Source organism: Mus pahari, chromosome 4 (assembly GCF_900095145.1).
Source record: "Mus pahari chromosome 4, PAHARI_EIJ_v1.1, whole genome shotgun sequence".
Classification (NCBI taxonomy): domain Eukaryota; kingdom Metazoa; phylum Chordata; class Mammalia; order Rodentia; family Muridae; genus Mus; species Mus pahari.
The window spans coordinates 9,905,978-9,916,002 of record NC_034593.1 but is presented as its reverse complement, the minus strand read 5'-3'; the positions used below and the strand labels follow the sequence as shown (position 1 = coordinate 9,916,002).

The following is a 10,025-nucleotide window of genomic DNA, read 5'->3' as shown; positions in this document are numbered from 1 at the left end:
GGATGCTCACAGTCAGCTATTGGATGGAACACAGGGNCCCCAATGGAGGAGCTAGAGAAAGTACCCAAGGAGCTGAAGGGATCTGCAACCCTATAGGTGGAACAACAATATGAACTAACCAGTACCCGTAAAGCTCTTGTCTCTAGCTGCATATGTAGCAGAAGATGTCCTAGTTGGCCATCACTGGGAAGAAAGGCCCCTTGGTATGCCAACTTTTTATACCCCAGTACAGGGGAACCACAGGGCCAAGAAGTAGATGTGAGTGGGTAAGGGAGCAGGTTGGAGGAGGGTATAGGGCACTTTCGGAATAGCATTTGAAATGTAAATGAAAGAAATATCTAATAAAAAATTGGAAAGAAAAAGAAGAAAGGGTCGATATCAGGTGTGTCTCCGGGGGTGGATGGAAGAAAGCTGAAATCACTGGGAAGGGACAGCTCTGCAAGGGAGAAACTCCTAAAAGTCTTTGGGGTTGACTCTAGCTAAGACTCTCAGGAGTCTGAAGATGCCATCTTCTGTATCCAGGTTGGACTTCTAGAGAAAGGAGGTGGAAACTAACCCACTCACAAAAATCTTCAACCCGAATATGCCCTGCTTATACGAAGTGCAGGGACAAAGTTAGAGAAGAGATTGGGGGAATGTCTAACCAATGATTGACCCAACTTGAGATGCTCCAATATGAGGAAGTCAACCCAGAAATTTTCATTTTCCTTTTTATAATTTATTTTTAAGTTCACATTGCTATCCCTTCCCTCCTTCCCTCCTACTCCTGCCCTTACAAATCCTTTACCACATTAACTTCTTCCGTTCTCCTTAGAGAATTGGCAGCGCTCCCCTTTGGGTGTCACCCTATCCTGGGATATCTAGTCCCAGGACTAAGAACCTTCTTTCCCACTGAGGCCCAACCTGGCAGTCCAGATAGGTATAGAGGATCCAATTACAGGCAACAGAGTTAGAGACAGCCCCTGCTTTAATTCTTAGGGGACACAAGGAAGACCAAGCTGTACTTCTGCTACAAATGGCTAGGGGGCTGGGTGAAGTCTTTGACACTTATGATGATATTCTGGTCTGCTTGCATACAGGAGCCTAGCATAACTGTCTTCTGAAAGGCTTCATACATCTAATGGAAACAGATGTGCATACCCACCACCAAACAGCAGAAGCTCAGAGAACTCAGTGAAGGGGAGAGGAAGGAAAGAGGGAGCTGCAGTCATCAAGGACACCACAAGAAGATCAACAGAGTAAACTTACCTGGACCCCTGGAGGCTTACAGAGACTGAACCTCCTACCAAACAGTATTAATGGGCTGCACATAGGCCCTTTACACATGTGTAGCAAAACCTGCTTAGATGGTATCCCCAGAAAATGAAGACAGAGAGGAAGAAAGGGCCCCTGCAAGCAGAATTCTACAGGACCAGAGAGGAGACTTGAGATATTGAAGTGACAGAAAGGAAGTGAAGTGGAAATCGAAAGTAATTTTCAAAATTTTGGAAAATTCTGTGTTAACACTTAGATTTGACAGATTGGAGATGCAGACCTAAGGAAGAACTTCAGGCTAAGGAAGAACTTGACTGAATTGGAGACAGAACACTTTGGGGAAATGATATAATGCTGGACCCTAGCAGCCTATGAAATTTCACCTGTACTATTCATATTTAATATTAAAGTGGCACATCCTTATTATTCTCATTTGTAAAAGTTGAAATTGAAATCTTCAAGCATATAAGTGGTTTCTAAGATCATAAACTAGTGAGTGATGTAACAAAAATCAGACCTGCTTTCTTCTGCAACTGTAGCTCTTTCATTGTAGTTTTAGTGTCATAGTAGTGAAGTTATTGGACTTGCCATATGACACATGATAAATGCATCATGGTACAATGCTATAGGAATAAGTCTAACATTGGTTAGGGACACTGGTATTCAACACTGACTAATCATATATCAAATGTTCAAAGGGATTGATTTATTTGTTTATTTATTCATTTATTTATATACAGATTTTTCCAGTTTTGCTCAGAGTATCTTTGAACTTGCATCTTCGTCCTTCTGCCTCCCCAGCGCTGGGATTATATATGCACACTACTCTACCAGGCATTCAAGAGCTTTGATAATACAATCACAAGATCTGGTTTCTCATATTACCTCTAATGAGAACTACATAAAGGGTGGCTATAGAAAGATGCTGTGCTTTTTTCCAAATCTGTTTCTGTGTAGAATGAGAAAATTCATCTTCATAAGTTCTAAAAACATTTTTACCTCACAAGCTCATGTTTCTGTACAAATATCCTGTTATTGTCTTTAGAAAGTATCATAGGATAATTAGGTTTCTCATCATGTCCTTCTCAATGTAAATTGTGATCAATGTCATATCTCCTGAAATTTACATTTTAAATGTGAGAAAGGCCATGTCATATCATCACTACTTTGTATTAATTGGTTTTATATTGACGTACTATAACATCATGAACATGATTATTTATAAAGATAAAACACTTAAGTGGGCTTACATTCTTAAAGGATTGTGATAGAAGAGTGAAGGCATCACCATGAAAGGAATGCCTAAGAACACACATGTCTACTACAGTGATAGAAGGCAATGGCATGGGTCTTTGGAAACTTCAAAACCTGCCTCCAGAGACAAACCTCCTTCAATAAAGTCACACTTTTATTCCTTCCCAAACACTTCTGTCACATGTGGGAACAAGAATTCAAACCAATGAGCTTTTTAAAGGCCATTTTTATTCAAAAAGCTACATTCTCCAAAAGAAGATATGCAGAAGAATCAGCAACTGGTATTGCACAAGCACTAAATCTGCAAGAGGACCTCATGTGTGAACATGTTGTGGTCAAGTGTGCCCACCACCAAGGGTCAGTACTTACAACACGCTTATCTACATTTCTGCTATAAGTAAATCACTAAAGAAAATAGGTTTTTATAAGTTTTGATTACAAATCAGTGCCATTCACTTAATAAATTAATGATCCTCAGCATCTCCTAAGTGCCTAACAATATATGAAGTCATATTGCATAAACTTTCAATGACAAAACAGCATACTTAAGCAGCTCTAAATTAGAAGAAAGCTGCTATCTCCAGGAAGGAGCTATGTTTATAGGATGCAAATTCGTATGATACTGGACTTCTCTAATTTCCAAATATCTTACTTCACATAGTCAAGTTTATCTTATAACATAAATTATTAAAGTTTTATCTTTTTGTTAGAAACACATTTCTAGGGTAAAATATCATCTCTTGAAGCTTATAAACCATGATACTTTCTAGTAAACATTAAAAAGAATACAGATATAGGCTTTTTTATAATTGATAGCTCAGGCTCTTTATTTTTAATTTCTCCTTGACAATGTGTATGATTGGTCACATGCATTGTGACTGAAACTCACATGATCCCAAGATATCTGAGAAAACCTTTTTGAATTGATCATGGAATGAAATGTAACAAACCACAAAGAGAGAAAGGGAGAGAGAGAGAGAGAGAGAGAGAGAGAGAGAGAGAGAGAGAGAGAGAGAGAAGAGAGAAAGGAGTCTTCATTATTGTTGAGGTCTTTTATAACAATTATTTACTAAAGTAACCAAATTATCTCAGAACTTTTTGTCTTCTTACATTTACCAGAAAGTACATTTTATGAGGTCACAGCCACTCTTCAGCTCATGGCTCTGTTTTTGTATACATCTGGGGCACAGGCAATGTGTTTAATACAATGTGGTGGTAATTTTACATGGTTTCAAACCCTGATATATTAGTGGGGTAATGAGGTACTGTAAAGGCACAAAGAGGTAGTAGACATCACTTAGAGATGCTCATAGAAGTGCTAATCATGTGCATATGCATGTGCGTAAGGACAAAACAGGTTACAAACCTTTCTTACTGAGGCAACAAATTACAAAAGGGCATGGCATACATAAAACAAGGTGCTTTTTAGGGCTCATGAGACTTTTGATTTGACCAAAATAACATGTACAGTGAATTTTTGATCCAAGGACTAGGTGCAAACCTGGTTGTTGGTGTATAGTTGTGGATGAGGAAAAAAAGGTTATTCCATAAACTGAGTTAAGACATTTTTTTTAAAAATTTATTTTAAACTCCAGATTTTATTCCTCTCCTGGTCCATATCCCATACCTCCTCCCTGTTCTCCTGTCTCCAAGAGGATGTCACCACCCTCAACCTTTACCCCACCAGACCTCTAAACTCCCTGGGGCCTCCAGTCTCCTGAGGGTTAGTTAGAGGCAACTTCTCTGACTAAACCCAGACCTGGCCATCTTCTGCTGCATATGAGTTGTGGGCCTCATATCAGCTGGTGTATGCTGCCTGGTTGGCATTTCTATATCTGAGAGATCTCTGGGGTCCAGGTTAATTGAGACTGCTGGTCTTCCTACAGGGTCGCCCCCCTTAGCTTCTTCCAGCTTTCCCCTAATGCAACCACAGGGGTCAGCAGCTTCTGTCCTTTGGTTGTGGGCAAATATCTACATCTGACTTTCTCAGCTGCTTGTCCAGTCTTTCAGAGGGCAGTCATGACTGGTCCCTTTTGTTGAGCACTCCATAGCCTCAGTAATAGAGTCAGGTCTTAGGGCCTCACCTTGAGCTGGATCCCACTTTGGGCCTGTCACAGGACCTTCTTTTCCTCAGGTTTCTCTCTATTTCCATCCCTGTAGTTCTTTCAGACAGGAACAATTCTGTGTCAGAGTTTTGACTGTGGGAAGGCAACGCCCTCCCTCACTTGATATCTTGTCTTCCTGTTGGAGGTGGGCGCTACAAGTTCCCTTTCCACAATGTAGGGCATTTTATCTGAGGTCCCTCTCTTTGAATCCTTAGAGTCACTTACCTCCCAGGTCTCTGGTACATTCTGGAGTTCCCCCCCCCCCAACCTCTTACCTCCCAAGGTTGCATATTTCCATTCTTTTGGCTGACCCTCAGGAATTTCAGTTATTTTCCAGGACCCAAAATCAGATCATGTTCCCCTCTCTGACTCCTCCCCATCTCCTTTCCTCCCCAGGTGGCTCCCTTCCTCCTTGTGGTTGCTTTCTTCTCCATCACAAGTGTGACTGAGGCATCCCCACTATGCCACAGAGGCATAGTTCCACTATGTTCTTAGCAGCCTTGTTGTGGATAGCCAGAAGATGGAAACAACCCAGATGTCCCACGACAGAAGAATGGATACAGAAAATGTGGTACATTTACACTATAGAATACTACTCAGCTATTTAGAGCAAGGACATCCTGAGTTTTGCGGGCAAATGTGTGGAACTAGAAAATATCATCCTGAGTGAGGTAACTCAGACACAAAAAGACATGCATTGTATGTACTCACAAATAAGTGGATACTAGTCAAAAAACAAAACAAAACAAAATAACACAAAACAAAACAATACAACAACCAAACAAACAAACTGCCAAATACTCAAGATACAGCCCACAGAACTCAAAAAGGTCAACACACTGAGAAGCCCAAGTGAGGATGCCTCAGTCCTACTTGTGATGGCGTTAAGACATTTTTAATATGTTTAGGTCATATCTCTTTAAATTTCCTAGAGTAAGATATTTCAGTTTAGACAGTTAATTTAGAGTATTTTCTCATTTTATTCTGAATCACTTGGGTCATGCTTCTTATTTGAGTAGTATTTGGAAATGTTATTCACAATTTTTAGAATAAACAGCAGTCTTTGACTTCAGAGAAATTGCATCACATTACCTTACAGACAGTAGTTTTGATTTTTTCTATACTATTATTATTAACTTCTAGAAATTACAGGACCAAGTCTCTGGTATCAAAGCAGGAAGATAGATAACGAGGAATTTTGTATATGAACTTTCCCTTGTTGTCCAACAGATAGTATTGGATGGAATAAGGATGGATGAGTGGTAAATCATCAGGGCTAGAAACTATTCTACAGGATTCTTTTGAAAATCTTGTCATTCAATAGAAAATCAGCATTTTATATTTTTAAATTTTAATGTTTTACTATTTCCATATTTCGACTTTTTGTACTGACCATTCTCATCTACAAATGCCCTACCACTTCTGTTCAGCCTGTTGTTTTGTGACTCACCCACATGTACTGAAAGCCATTGGGGTTATCCTAGGTTTGGAGCTATATGTGGGTGTGTGTCGAGCTTAGCTCCAACTAAAGACAGGGATTTCCTCCCTCTTATAAGCTCTGAATCATCAATAGTTCAGAGGTAAAGAGACCTGCTATTTATGCTCTTTCCTTGATTGATTATTAGTCCTGGTTTTGTTGTGGGTCCCAGGTAAGAAATAAGATTTATGTGAGTTAAAGTTTACTGTAGTTGTGTAGCTTGAGGTCAGGGATGGTGATTCCATCAGAAGGTATTTTATTCTTAAGAATTTTTCCCTGAGGAGTGGAGAGATGGCTCACAGGTTCAGAGTACTGACTGCTCTTCCAGAGGTCAACATGGTGGCTAACAACTATCTATATTGAGATCTGATTCCCTCTCTGGTGTATCTGAAGGCATTGGGCTGGAGAGATGGCTCAGTGGTTAAGAGCACTGACTTCTCTTCCAAAGGTCCTGAGTTCAATTGCCAGCAACCACATGGTGGCTCACAACCATCTGTAATAGGATCTGATGACTTCTTCTGGTATGTCTAAAAGCAGCTATAGTGTACTCGTATAAATATAATAAATTAAACTTAAAAAAAAGAATTGTTTTTCCTATTCTGGATTTTTGTTTTTACTGATGAATTTGAGAATTGCTCTTTCCATATCTTTGAAGAATTGTGTTGGAAATTTGAAGGGGATTGCGTTGGATCTATAAATTGCTTTTGGTAGGATGGTCATTTTTACTATATTAATTCTACCAATCCACGAGCATGGGAGATATGTCCATTTTCTCAGGGCTTCTTCAAATTCTTTCCTGAGAGACTTGAAGTTATTATCATACTGATCTTTCACTTGTTTGGTTAAAGTTACCCCAATATATTTTATATTATTTGTGTCTATTGTGAAGGGTGTTGTTTCTCTAATTTCTCAACCCATTTATCATTTGTATAAAGGAAGGCCACTCACTTATTTCAGTTAGTTTTATATCCAGCCACTTTGCTGAAGTCGTTTACCAGCTGGAGAAGTTCTCTGGTAGAATTTTGGGGGTTGCTTATGTATAGTATCATATCATCTGCAAATAGTGTTACCTTGACTTCTTCTTGGCCAATTTGTTTCCCCCTAATCTCCCTTTGTTGTCTTATTGATCTAGCTAGAAATTTGTATGCTATATTGAGTAGATATGGGGAGAGTGGGATTTCAGTGGGATTTCTTCAAGTATTTCTACGTTTAATTTGATATTGGCTGTTGGTTTGCTGTCTATTGCTTTTATGTTTAGGTATGGGCCTTTAATTCCTGATTTCTCCAATACTTTTAACATGAAGGAGATGATCATGTGAGTTTTTTCTTTGAATTTGTTTATATAGTGGATTATGTTAGTGGATTTTAGTCTATTATACCAACCTTGCATCTCAGGGATGAAGCCTACTTGATCATGGTGAATAATGGTTTTGGTGTGTTCTTGAACTCTGTTTGCAAGAATTGTATTAACTAATTTTGATTGATATTCATAGGCAAAATTGGTTTTAAGTTCAATCCACAGAACTCAAGAAGGTTAACAAGCCATAGGGCTCAAGTGAGGATGCCTTAATCCCCCTTGGGAGGGAGAAGAAAGCAATCATGGGGTGGAGTCAGAGAGAAAGAGGGACCTGGGTGGGAGAGAGGACAGGGCAGAGAAAAGGGGAACATGATCAGGTATTTTGGGGGTGGGAGGACAGAAGGACTGAATCCCTAAGGGCCAGCAGAAAGAATGGAAACAGGAAACCGCAGGAGATAAGAGGTTGGGTGGGTGGGATTAGAATGTACCAGAGACCTGGGAGGTGAGAGACTCTCAAGACTAAGGGGCCTTAGATGCAATGCCCTACAGTGGGGAGAGGGAACTTGTAGAGTCCACCTCCAGTAGAAAGACAAGACATCAAGTGAAAGGATGAGGTTCACATCCCACAGTCAAAACCTCTAGTCCAGAATTGTTCCTGTCTAAAAGAACTGCAGGGACAAAAATGGAGAAGAGACTGAGGGAAAGGAGCTCCAGTGATAAGCCCAAATTGGGATCCAGCTCAAGAGGAGGCTCCAATGCCTGAAACTATAACTGGTGCTATGGTGTGCTTACAGACAGGAGCCTACTATGGCTGCCATCTGAGAGGCCTAACAAGCAGTTGCAAGAGTCAGTTGCATATATTTAAATCCAACCAATGGACAGAAGCTGGGGACTCCTATAGTCGTATCAGGTAAAAACTGAAAGATGCTGAGAAGGAGGGTGATCCCATAGAAGATCAGCAGTTTCAATTAACCTGGTCCCCTGTGATCTCTCAGACACTGAGCAACTCACTAGGCAGCATACACTAGCTGATATGAGGCCCCCAACACATATATAGCAGAGAACTGATTGGTCTGGCCTCAGTGAGAGAAGGGATACCTAACCATCAAGATACTTGATGCCCCAGGGAGTGAGGAAGTCTAGAGGGCATGGTGACATCCTATTGGAGACGGGGCAGAGGGGGTATGATATGAGGAACAGTCAGAGGGCAGACTGGGTAGGGGATAATGACTAGACTAAAAAAAAAAAAAGATTAAATAATAATAGCTCCTTGTCCCTGCTTTAGTTGCTGCTGTTTCTGCTGTCACTGCCTCTGAGAACATAAGATGATCTTGGCAAATCTGCCAGGGGTGTCTTCACCAAGGGCTATTGTTTTGGCTTAATAAAACTTGATTTGAAAACAAATTCTGAGAATGGATTAGAATTTACTAGCTCAGACAGAGAGGTGGAATACAGACAACACCCTGGGCACTGAGATCATTGAGAAAGAGACCAGTTTGCTTGTGGGTTGAAGCTGACCTTTGATTCATCTTTCTCGGCAGAAAAATGCTAAAATCAAGACAGGGTACAAGAGGAAGCACATCAACCTGTGGCTGTGGCATGGACTTTGTTTGACATTGCTGGGCTCTCAATCTGGGGTGCTCTGGTGCTTGGCTCTGAGGGTTGGCTGACTGAGTACCAAATGAATTTTGAGACCTTGAAGTCCCGAGTTCCCTAGAGCAACTTTGCAGTTGGCTATAAGATAGACGAATTTTGGCTTCATACTAATGTGAATGGCGGGACAGAATTTGGTGGTTACCAGAAGGTGAACCAGAAGTTGGAGACTGCTGTCAGTCTGGTTTGGACTTCAGGAAACAGTAACACTCATTTTGGAATAGCAGCCAAGTATCAGGTCGACCCTGATGTCTGCTTTTTGGCCAAAGTAAACAACTCCAGTTTGATTGGCTTAGGGTATACTCGGACCCTAAAACCAGGTATAAAACTGACCCGGTCACCCCTGCTGAATGGCAAGAATGTCAATGCAGGTGGCCACAAGCTTGGTTAAGGACTGAAATTTCAAGCATAGATGAATATTGTAGCAATTGTTAATTTTAAACTATTGTGCAACATAGTTACCTTCAGAATTTAGTGTACCTTTAACATTGTATTTTGAGGATTTGAGACTTAGTAAATACCATGTTAGACTTCCAGACTAAGAATGACTTGGCTTTAAGGTGTTTACTGTTTCTGAGGTACAGCAGAAACCTCATTCCAGAAAGGGTCCTTTTTTAGCTATAGGCATGGATTGGGGAAGAGCCTCTGTAGAGATGCCAGGCTCCAAGTGGAAGCTAGGAACTTGTGAACCCTCTGTAAATCTGTATCCAGTACCCAGATGAAATTGTGAGTCATTGAACTCTGGTGTCCCAATCCTATCTGGTCAGAAGCATACATATATACCTACATGAAAGGGACATTTTTAGAAATATCACAATACCCTGTTCCCACCATGCCTTGTTCCCATCACAGCCCATCAGTTACCTGTTTTACATTGAAAGATGGCTTTAGAGTGTCATTAGCCTTTTTTTTGTGCATGTGTGTGCTTTTTAGCATGGAGAGAGTGGGCATGATGAAGCCAGTCATTCAGGACTTAATGCTTCCT

The 10,025-nt window shown here is 40.6% G+C and overlaps 1 pseudogene; it reads left to right on the top strand.

The window, feature by feature from the left end:
- The window catches only part of LOC110320202, a 34,610-nt pseudogene extending 25,179 nt beyond the window's left edge, over positions 1 to 9,431 (top strand).
- Positions 9,432 to 10,025: the final 594 nt, after the last annotated feature.